The 11,811-nt window shown below is 47.0% G+C and overlaps 1 long non-coding RNA gene across 1 annotated transcript; it reads left to right on the top strand.

Moving 5' to 3' along the window:
- The first annotated feature begins 315 nt into the window (after positions 1–315).
- Positions 316–4,535, top strand: LOC122221136. Its single transcript, XR_006203096.1, has 3 exons — positions 316–488; positions 2,724–2,912; positions 3,934–4,535. It is a non-coding gene; the product is annotated as an uncharacterized LOC122221136 (long non-coding RNA).
- The last annotated feature ends 7,276 nt before the right edge of the window (positions 4,536–11,811 follow it).

The following is an 11,811-nucleotide window of genomic DNA, read 5'->3' as shown; positions in this document are numbered from 1 at the left end:
CTAGATAATGGAAAGTGGCCCCAAATACTCAAAATGCAAACGGTAATTTAATGTTCAGTACATTCATCAACTGTGAGTTGGATAGCTTATTTGTAAGTCTGCAGTGAATGCATCATGGTCAATTTGCTTTCTAGAACAAATTAAAGGTCTTGAGTTGGAATAATACAAACAAGTTTTGTTTGTTTTCCCACCCATTCCTGGGATGTTAATAGATGAAATGACATTCTCTTGGTTAGCCTATGTTGTAGACCTGGTGGAGACCACAGAGATCTCTGAAACCTATTTCTTTATCTCACAGGGAAATCCACACTGGACACAGAGGGCCAACATTGTCCAGAGTCATGGTGTTAGTTGTGACTGAGCCAGGACTAGAACGCCCAGCCACCTGGCTCCCAGCCACGTGGTGACTTCTCTACCAGGCGGAAACCCATGATCCCTTGCATATGCCAAAGCACCCTCTTGGTTTTTATCTTGTGAGAAGTAAAAAGGTAAATCCTGAGTGAAGTGACTTTCTGGGAAGCCAAAGGATTTTATACTCTGTTAAAGCATTTTATGAGCTGGGCATGATGACTACGGAAAAATGGGACATGGTCTTTGCTTTCAAGGAGTTTCTAATTTAGTTAGGAAAGTATGTCCAGGTAGAATAATGTATCATATGCCCTCCTGGGGAGAGATAGAGGTAAGAGATGGTACTCTTGGGTACAGGGCAGATTTTTAAGAAGAGAAATATTCAAGGCCATACACTTGGACCTTTGTGTTGTCAACTCACTTTGACAAAATAATATCTGGCAGCATTGACTCAGCTGCATTGACGGTGCCAGAGTCCCAGCTTCACCTCTGGTGTTAGGATCACCCTGCGGCCGTGGGCCTGGCAAGTCTTGGCTCAATGTATGGCCTCAGCACCCTGTCATCCTTCAGACCTGCCATTTCTGCCTGGCTCCCAGCATCTCCCATGCAAAGCATTTCTAGGGCATGCTTTAAATATGAACAACCCCTCAGGGTATCCCCAAATGGCTGTAAACTCTGAAAGTGCCAAAAATAGCCTGATTTGGGCTGTCACTAGGTGGTGCCTACATGTCTGGATGTGAAATAAAGGCCACCAATTTATAGCTGAGCCGTTTTTCAAAGAAGAGGTAGTACCCTCCCCCCCCCCCCCCCCCAATCTCTCTCCCTCCATTGTCGGGCTGCTTGGTGCGGCCATCTTGGGCTTGCTGCATTTGGGATGCTGGTTCTCAAGGGGGAGAACATTTTTTAGTTATTGCTATTTCTTAAAGCATAGCACACAGCTATAAGCTATCACACATAGATAACTACTTGGGCTCTGCCCCACATATAAGGACTAGTAGACAAACGTACTTTTCTCCCCCAGTTGTGCTGCATTTACTGTCTATTACATACATTAAATATAAAGAAGCTAAAGTATAGGTGGTCTGGCATTCTGTTGTCTGTAACAGCTCTTTCTTACCTACAGTCCTCTCTCATCTTTCAAATGACCTAGCAACTTCCTTTGTGCTAACCTTTGTGATCGAAGAAACTTAGTTTTGGTAACTTTCCCAACCCACAAAACCAATCCCATTTTAAGGTGGAAAAGTGCAGTGTAACAATGGCATTACTGTTTTTTTGTTGGTGACATGAAAATGTGCAAGCCTGACCCTAACACCAGTCACTGTTGAAAGGTACTGCCTTGTACAAAATAACAAACCAAATCCCAAACTGTCTGTTTATGGTCATCACGGTTCACTTCATTAAGCCATAACTCTGATTACATTCTTTCTTCTGCCCTACCCTGAAGGCTGAGCTCTGAGGCCAGGGGGCCTGGCCTGCTCTTCCGTGGTAACTGTTCGTCCAAAAACACATTTGGGCAAAATAGATGCAGGGTGGACAAAGGAAACTCTCAAGCTCTGTGGGGACCTTACTTCAGGGGCTTCTTCCGGGCCCTGGAGTCATGTTTCCGTCTCCCACCTCCTGAGCACCCACCCAGGGAGGCCCCTGGTTCCTGTTGCACCTGCAGAGATTCAATGGGGGAAATTCCTGGCTGAGGAGGGAGAGGGTGAGGTAGGCAAGGTGCATGTGGGGATATATTTTAATCTGCAACAATGATGCAGAGGGAGAAATCTTAAAAGAATGGGATGAAGTGGGACAGAGGGAGCCAATATTTGGAGCACATGGCAGGTGGTCAAAAATAGACATTTTTTTTTGTTATAAATGAATAAATGTAAGTAGGTGGTTTTCCCTCTTCTGAGTCCAAATTAGTCTAAACACGGACTTCTCATGGGCTCTGGCTCTCGATATCCTGGAATCTGGATTAACTCCATGGAAAAGGGCTCCAAGTGTGCCCACCCAAAGGCAGAGCCATAGGTCAGGGGCCTCTCATTCAACAAACATGTATAGGGCTGCCATTATGAGCCAGACTCCAAGGCAGGCACTGAAGCTCCAAAGGTGAAAAGAACAGATACACTGCTGACCTCATAGCTCTTACAGACTGGGGAGAAGACAAACTCAGAAGGAGGAGCTGGAAGTGTAAATAGCCATCAGGAGAAGTGCAGAAAGAGGAGGACTTAGGCTTAGTTCAGCTAGCAACAGAAACTGGAAACCATGGTGACTTAAAGAAGACTGAAGTTTGTTTTCACATAAAAGAAATACAGAGATGGGAAGTCAAGGGCTGATAAGACAGCTCCACACTCAATCATCAGAAAACCTGACATCTCTTTCTTTCTTCTCAGCCATCTTAGCTTGTAAATTCCATCCTCAAGTTTGTCCCAAGATGGCTGCTGGAGGTCCCAACCATCATGACCACATTTCAAGGAGACAGGGAAAGAAGAAAAACTGCTTCCTGGCTTAATTATCCTCCTTTTGAAGAACTTTCTCTGAAGCCCTCCCAATGTCTTCTGCTTACATCTCCTTGGCCACAGGTATCTATTAAACCTGGGAAATGCAGTTTCGTTTGTTCCAGCTGGCCCCACTGCTGCTCCCAACAACATAGGGGTCTGTTGGTCAAGAGGAAAGGGGAATAGGTGTTGGTAGACAACTAGCAGTTTCTGCTACAGAGACCACGCCTAATCCCAGAAGACCATTCTGGAGAAGGGTCATCTTCAAGTAGAAAGAAAGCATGAGTCAATTAGGTGGAAAGCATTGCAGATGGAGAGAACCAACTTCTGCATAAAGCCTGGGGGTAAGAAATTTCATGGAGACTTCAAGGAACTCATAGGAGTCCAGTGTGGAACTTTTGCCCCTAAATCTAATTCCCTCATGTGCTTAACAGTGTACTTTAGCTTAGGCCCAATGGGAACAAGAGCCTTCTTATCCATCCTAAGAAAAATCTGGGGTTGGCATTCACATTAGGGCATAAGCAGGTCTCCACTCTCTACAGAGGAACAGACTTGGAGGATGGAGGGAGGTGAAGAGCTAAGGTGCTGGAAAGGACTCTGCGAGGGGAGATGTATCCTTTCCTCTGGCTTCTGGGCTGAGGGCAAGGGGCACACGTGACCCTCCTAAGCAATGGCTGGGGAGGCTATAGCTGTGAGACTCGGGTGGCATCCAAGAGGACCCAGCATGCGGCTACCTGTTTGCTGATTTCACATCATGAATGTGTGAGACAATATTTTCCCATTACAGCCTCCCTAGCTTTTGGACCCTATGGCAAAGACTAAATGCCTTTTGTTGTGATCTCACACATCATTTCAGCATGTGAAGGGGGCCTGGAGGGAACTCAGCTAGATCTGTAGGCTAGACAAATGTCAAACATGTTGATTTTTTTTCTTTCCTTTCTTTTTAAAAACAAATTATTATTATTTTTATTTTATTTTATTTTATTTTTTTTATTTTATTTTTACCTTTCAACAATTGGGTCTGCCAAGCCCACTCCAAGGAAAGAACCTACATTTTGAGTTAGCCCCATTTTCTGGAACTGGTGGGAATGTCTTCATTTTTCAGGATTCCGCCTGTGGTCACCTCACAAAGCTCCTCGGTCCTTCCATGTCTCATCTCCTCTGCATCCCAATTCCTGCTGGCTTGATTTCTCATCGCATCTGCTGTGGGCCAAGTGCCCAATAATTTTCCACGAATGCCTCTGTACCAAAAGGTTACACAGCTGCAACATACCCAACACATACACTTGCCGCCACCTGCCCCCCACCAACCCTGGCCAGACAGCATTGGAAACTTGTGTTTACCAGGAAGAATTCTGGCTTTGCAAACCAGTGATCACACAGCCCCACTCCATGGGCCAACACGGTCCCAAATACTCCCCTTCTCCCATGAGCTTCCTGCCCCTCACACAGTTGCTGTTTGGAAAGGTGCAGCTCAGGAAAGGAAGTAAAGGTGATGGCATCATAATCTGGGAAGAAAAGGACATTTCCATACATTTCTCTGAGGTCCAGCCTGTTGTACATATTGGGCGAAATGTTTACTGTTGCTCTTTTGATAAGTGAGCTATAACTCTTTAAATGTGTCCAAGTCATCACTTTTAGGAGCTGATTCTCATCTCTTAGAAGGCATTACATTGCTTTAATATGCAACAGTCTAACATAACATTAAATCATTTTTTAAAGTTTCATCTAGTTGAGCCTGAGCCAAGGTATTCTTGGGTTGGGTTTGCACATCCACCCTTTTTTTATATAGTTAAAAAGAAACACACGACAAAATACCTATCGAGTGATTTCACTCTTGCCAGCATCCAAGAGTGATCTGCTTAAGTAGGCCCTTTTGGTTTCCAGGGGCCCCACAGTATGGCTTCACCCTCAGGATCAGCAAGAATTCTTGGAGTGCCCACCACACACACCAGACTGCAAAATGAGACGTGGGAGGACGCGGTGGGCTGGCCACAGGTTAGAAAAGGCACAGTTTTCTAGGGATGCCAAAGACTCGGTTGGAGAAACAGGCTAACCCAGGGCTGGGAGTGAAGTAAGTGATTGCACCCCTTTCATAAGCAATGCTTTAGCAAAGCCTTCCTGTCACCTATGCTCCCTCTCTGCAAAATCTGCTTGGCCACTGAGGCCTGAGTGAGGGCAGCCTTCCCAGGAAGGAGTCTTTCCTCCCACATCAAACCTTTCTCTTTGTTCCTCATTCAGGCCACCTTTTAAACAGCCCTTAGAAAATTCTGCTTTGGGTTAGGATTAATTGTTCAATCTCCTGGCTGGTAAGAGAAGAGCCATGTCTTGATCACCCTAGCAGCTCGTTGGCCTTCCAGAGCTCTCGGTGACCTGGGGAATGCAGCAGAACCTCCCAAACGCACAGCCGGAGAGATGGGGAGTCACAGCTTCCATTGCAAACTCCGACCTCCTATCTGGCACTCAGCACAGACCAAGCACCCACACCCTGTCCAGGTTCCCCCCATTTTGCACTTCGGCCCGACCCCAGTGTTGCCCTGGGCCCTCCTTGGCCCACACTGGGGATCCCCCAGCCCACCCTCTTCCCGCCTGGGTTCTTTGGAACATGTAGCAAGAGGAGGAGAGAGAAACGTGGGTATATTCGGTGGGTGTGAGGGGAACTTCCGCCCAGTCTTGGCCTCTTCCGGGAGAAGGCCGGCGCCTTTGGGAACCGGCTGTAATTAGGAAGGAGGGGTGGGTGAGTAGAAAGGCCCGGAGGCTCGTTTTCAGGGGCCCAGCAACATTTTGAGGACCTCCTAGATAATCCCTGCTCTGCCCTCACACAGGTCCCCGCCCCATGAGAGCCTCTTCCTGGGCCTGGCACCGGCCTGGCCTCTGCCCAGATGCGGGGCTGCGTCTAGAGACCCTGAGACGCCATGAGCAAACAAGGTCCTGTGTCGCAAGCCCGGCCTCTTCCCAGAGCCTGGAAGACAGTCTCCCTGGGTCTGGCTTCTCCTCCCCAGCCGGCTTGGCCAGTCTGGAAACAATGACTGCGGAGAAAAACTGCTTCTCACGGGGGTTTTCAGAAAACCGCGGCTGGGCCTCAGCAAACAGCTTTTGCAAAGGGCTGTGGCTCCCAACTATATGCTTCAACGCTGGGAGGGTGCAGAGGAAATGACAGAGACAATAGACAGTATTGTGTCTTCTCCCAGGAAGCTCTGCTCTGCGTTGCTTTCAGGGAAATTGACTCTGGGGCAGTTCGGTCTGTTCCAAAGCAACAGCTTTATGTGATTATGTTAGTCCCAGGCTAGGATGAACCCGCCCTTCCTACCTCATTAACAACAACGCCAGCAGGGACCAGCCATGCCATGGGGGGCTCTGTGCCCTAATTCATGGGGCAAGGGCTGAGCGTAGGAAGTCGTAACAACAATGCATCTTGGAGCAGAAGCTGTCTGTGGAAGGAGTGCAGCTTTGATGTGGGGCCCTGTCCTGATTAGGCCTGACGGCTGGGGCCCCAACAGTGCTCTGGAAGGTGGCATAAGCCGGGATGGCATTTGGGATGTGGGTTTTTGCACCTGGGTCTGATGAAGTTTGATGAGGTTTAACACATGCAAACAGCGGCTTTTGTTCTGCAGGACAATGGCCTCCCCAGCTTGGACCCAGTCTGAGACCCCCGTGGCACCCGTTTCCTCCCCGTCGCCTCTTGTCACTCTCCTCGTTGAAGTTTAATTAGGACAAGGAGCTTTCACAGGCTCATTTCTCACTCCAGCAACTTTCTAACACTTCCTAATGAGGAGGCCACAGCCTGAGGACAGGGGGAAGGAGAGGAGGCTGTGAGGAAGGAGAAGACGGTTGGGGGGGTGGCTGGGAGGGGCGAGAAGGGGGTGTGTGGAGAAGAGCAGAACAGGCACAGAGGAAGCTCAAAACCACACCGGATCCTTGGGGAACTGGGGATTGATCTGGGAAGAAAAGAAAATAAAACAAATCCTAACTGGCCTTTGTTTTCTGGGTGGCCAGACAGTAACTTCCCCCAAATTCTCTATGGTTCCGGAAAAGAAAGCAAAGGATCAATCAGTGTTGACTTTGTGACTTTCAGAACTGGATCACATTGGCTGTTAACACCTTAAACTCCTCTAACTCACACACAAGCTTTTCCCATCCTCTGGGGACTAAACTACAGGAGCCACAGTGACAGTGCCTGACCTCCGAACATACTCCTGAACGAGGCTTCCTCAGGAGAGAGCGCTGTTCCCTGTGCAGATGGTAGGGATCCCACATTAGCAGTGCAATCCTGATGCCCTCGATGGAGATGCTGGCAGGAAGAAATGGAGGTGGAGGGATGGAGACCCCTTTGTGTCCTTGCTTATGCTCATATAGTTCTGGTCCTGCTGCTGTAACAAACACCCAAAATGTAAGTGCTTACAATCTACAAAGGTTTTTTTTCTTCTTCTGTTACATGTCCGTGGTGGGTTGGCTCAGAGCTCTGCACCACATCATCCCCACTCTGGGTCCTGGGCTGATGGGGCATTGTCCCATTATCAGCAAAATTTACCAATGGTTTGGTAGAGGGAGAAAGAGACCAAGACTGTGCACTGGCTCTTGAGGTGCCTTGTTATGTTTCTAGGAAGTAGACCAGAAGTATTGGTTAGTAGTACCAGTAACTTTTTAATTTAGTTATGTATTGCTGTGTAACAAGTTACTCCAAAACTTTGTGGCTTCAATCAACAAGTATTTATTTTCTTACTCAGGAATCTGGTAGCAGCATAGCTGGGTGATTCGGGATCAGGGTCTCTCTTGAGATTGCAGTCAAGATGTTGGCTGGGGCTATGGTTATCTGAAGGCTTGACTGGGGCTGTAGGGAGATGGAACATTCACATGGCTTTTGGCAGGAGGCCTCAGTTCCTTACCACGTGGGTCATTCCCTGGGCTGCCCAAGAGTACTCATGGCATGGAGTCTGGTTTTCCTCAAAGCTGGTGATTTGAGAGAGAAAGAAAGAGGGAGAGAGAGAGAGAGAGAGAGAGAGAGAGAGAGAGAGAGAGAGAACAAGCAGCCAGCTGCAATATCTTTTAGGACCTAGTCTTATGAGTTGTACACTATTGGGGCACCTGGATGATTCAGTTAGAGGAGCATGTGACTCTTGATCTTGGGCTCATGAGTTTGAGCCCCACATTGGGTGTAGAGATTACTTAAAATAAATAAAAATTTTTTAAAAAGTTCACTTTAAAAAATAATGGAGTTGTACACCATCACTCCTGCTTTCTTCTATTCAGGAGAATGGAGACATTAAGTCCAGCCCACACTTAAGTTGAAGAGAATTAGGCTCTTTCTCTCTTTTTTAAATTTTTTTGATTTTTTTAGAGAAGGAGAGAGCACATGTGTGGGGAAGGGGCAGAGGGAGAGGAGAGAGAATCTTAAGCAGGCTCCATGCTCAGCACGGAACCTGATGTGGGGCTGGATCCTATGACCCTGGGATCATTATCTGAGCTAAATCAAGAGTCAGTTGCCCAACCCACTGAGCCACCCAGGTGCTCCTAGACTCTGTCTCTTGAAGGGAGGAGTATTCAAGAACCTGGGGTTATATCTTAATACCTTCATGCCTGCATGTGCTCCCCAGCTAACTGTCTGGAGCCTGGGACCAGTGTGCAGAGCCATGAGTTCATATGGCCCCAGTTCAGCCCTCTTTAGTTGTAGCCAGGGCTTTTCCATCCATCCCTGTTCCTCTCCAACTTGGAGGACAGTGGGAGGGGAGGAGTGCAAACATTTCAAAAGAGACTCCTGATGAAGAAGGACAAAGAGAGAAAGAAGGGAAATACTTAAGTCCTTGAAGTTGCCCTACCAACTTCTCTAGCTTAAGCCAGTTTTACTCTGCCACTGGTGGGTATGGCCTGTTGGAGTCAGGGGTCTTTGCCTGGGCAGATTGGGATGCCTCTTTGTGCAAAAGGTGAACTGACAATTGGGCTCCTTCACTAGCTAAGTAGATACGAAACACATAAGCTTGCCAGGGCCTGGGTTCAAGTCTGTGCTACAGAGAAATGACAAACGACTACGCACGTAACGCTTTGAGTTATGAGTGAAACTTCAGCTGAACATCCTGAGTGAAACTGAAACATCCTGGCCTGTGTGAAACTCCCAGCAGAGATTTCAACCCATCAGGGCTCCAGAGAAGTGGAAAGAGCAGAAGCTCTGAGAAGAAAGCCAGTGGGAAGTTGGCAAATGCAGCGGTGGAGGCGGGGAGTGAGGTGGCAAGATTTGCTCGGCCACCGGCCTTGACCCAGGGGCTCTGGCCTCCAGTGGCTGGGAGGGCCTCCCAAGTTACCCTTTGACAACCCACACAGCTCCCATCCGCGGAGGAGTCTCAATTTGCAGAGGGAGCAGCAGAAATACTAAACTTTAAAAGCGACATCCTGCTAGTTGTTCAGAAAAGTTGTTGGTAGGAGCAATGGTCTCTTAGGAATCTCCGTATCTCCTTTGTTTCTAGAATTGCTGGGGGTGGGGGTTAGAATTCTCATCTCCCCTGGGATTCAGGCCTATGTAGAGCCCAGAGCTCCAAGCCTCCCTTTTGGGAACCTCTGAGGGCTTGCATATAAATCAAGAGGATGAGATGTGGTCCCCAGAGGGCAGACAGGACCCATAGAGGGCAGCAGGGCCACTGTGGGTTGGGGGATTACTGGCCACAAGGACTATTCCTTAAATAGTTCTGCTATTCACTCTTTGGTCAATCATTAGAAAGATTATTGGAAAAGAGAACATATGGAATTTGATACAAATGAGAAAAGCTTGGGTAACTTACTGAGTCAAGTAGTCATCTCGTGTGAGTGTCCCTATTCAGGGCTGTGACCCTGAGAAAGTCTTGCTTGTCTGGGAAGAGCCTTGGCCACGTGTGTGTGGCCAAAAGCCCTGAGGACGTGAGCTTCCCAGCTGGTGCCACTGGCCATGACTTCCCGACCAGCATGGATGGGAAATGGTCCCCCCAGGGAAGCCCTAGGACCCCTAGGACCCTGACCAAAGCCCACTTAGCCAGGGCGAGCTTCCTCCCTGGGGAATAGTTTTCATTTTGTAAATTGTTTTGTCCTGCCTCTCCTGTCACTCACTCCCAGTGTATTCCCTTTTGGGAACACTTGAGACTTTACTTCCAGTGGTGAGGCTGTGCCCCTGTTGCCATTCACAAGTGCTCAGTGGGTGCCCGGTGGGAGGGATGGTTGATAAAACTTTGCTGGAAAGAGGTTTGGCAAAATCTGTCAGTGTGGTACATACTTGACACCCCAGGAGTTCCACTCCTACCCAAGGGAAACAAGCACTTCTGCCCAAAGACATGGAATTTTCATAACAACTTTCTAAGAACCAGGACACATGCAAATGTATAGATAGAAAGGTAGAATGGACAACCACATGAAGAAAAGAAAAACACACTGCAATGAAAATGTGAGAGCCCAATGTATACAGAACCATGAGGCTGAATTTGATACAGAACTGAAAGAAAGAAGCCAGACAGACAGGGTATATGCTTCATAGGTCCATTTATGTGAAATCCAAGGACAGCCAAAACCATTCTGGGGGAGGAATGGAGGCTCCCTTGGGGGATAGGTATTGACAGGAACGGGTTGAGAGCCTTCGGGAGCTGGAAATGCACTAATTTTTTACCTTGGTGGTAGCCTCACAGGTACATCATAGCTGAAAAAATCATCAAGATATACTTTTTTATTGAAATATAGTTGACACACTAGGTTACTTTAGTTTTCAGGTGTAACGTAGTCATTGGACAAGTCTATGCTGTTATGCTGTGCTCACAACTGTAGCTACCATCTGTGAACATACACCATGATACAACACTGTTAAAACACTGCTGTATTCCCCGTGCTGTGCCATCAAGACAGACGTGCACTTTACTGTATGGGTGCTGTGCCTAGAAAGAAAAACAGTTAATGTGGCGAACAGGTTTCCTGTATGTTCTGGCTCTTTCTGGAGCTTTTAGAGATGTTTCTGTGACAATGAAGAATTGATCACTCCATAAAACAAAAAACCAAAAAGGAAAAAAAAAACAGTACCAATGTCACTTTACCTCCCAGACTAGAGTCCTTCCAGGAAGAAATAATTTTGGAGGAATGACATTCTAGTTGTAGAATTTTCTCTCCCTAAGGAGGCGATCCCTGCCCCCTCCCCTCTGTGTTGAGGTTGGTGCAGCAAATAGTTTCAATTTTCAGATGTCATCTTCCAAGCAAAGAGTTCTCATTATGGTCTAATTACCTCGGCTATTGGAAACAGGAAACGAATAGCTGAGCTATTGAACTTGGGGAAAAAAGAAAAGAGAACCGCTTCCTACCAATATTTTTAAAGTTTCAAAAAGATCACTGCTTAGTCTCCTCAGGGCTATTAGGTACATTAAAAAATCTGCCTAATTATATATTTTAACAGGAAACCAAAGAAAGGGCCAGGGAAAAAGTACAGTTTTAATCTTTTGGATAAATAAAAGTAAATGCGTGGGTGTGAGCTATAAATAAATACGTCTTACGTTTCAAAATGCCTGATCACGTATTTGCTTAAGGAATTTCTGCACATCATGGTAAAAATAAGATATGTCACCTATTTTCCTCTGAAGGATATAAATATACGAATAAATAAAAAACACTCAATTTTTTAAAAAAAATGGGTAATGAGTTCTAGTCAGTAGGGCTCCTTTTTCTTCATGAATTTTTCTGGTTTGTGTGAACAGTCTAGGGAGAAGAACTTTGTGGAAGAGACTGTAGTGACAGAAAATCCCAAGGAATGGGGGGTGCTTGTCTTTCTGGTGAGGGGTTTATATCAAAGCCACTTACCCACCCCCACACCTCTACCGCAGTGAGCATTTCTTCCATGGGGACATGACAAGTGGACCCCTCACTGATTTCTCATTGTTCCCGTAAAATATATGTTACGCCTACAAGCCCAGAGAATGGGCCCTCATCAGAAGCAACTCCATGTCCTGCTCCTGCCAACCTCTGTGATATTGGATACTACATAAAAACT

The sequence above is a fragment of the Panthera leo genome, chromosome B3 (assembly GCF_018350215.1).
Source record: "Panthera leo isolate Ple1 chromosome B3, P.leo_Ple1_pat1.1, whole genome shotgun sequence".
NCBI classification, from domain to species: Eukaryota; Metazoa; Chordata; class Mammalia; order Carnivora; family Felidae; genus Panthera; species Panthera leo.
Note: the sequence above shows the minus strand (reverse complement) of the source record. Positions and strands in the feature narration are given on the sequence as shown.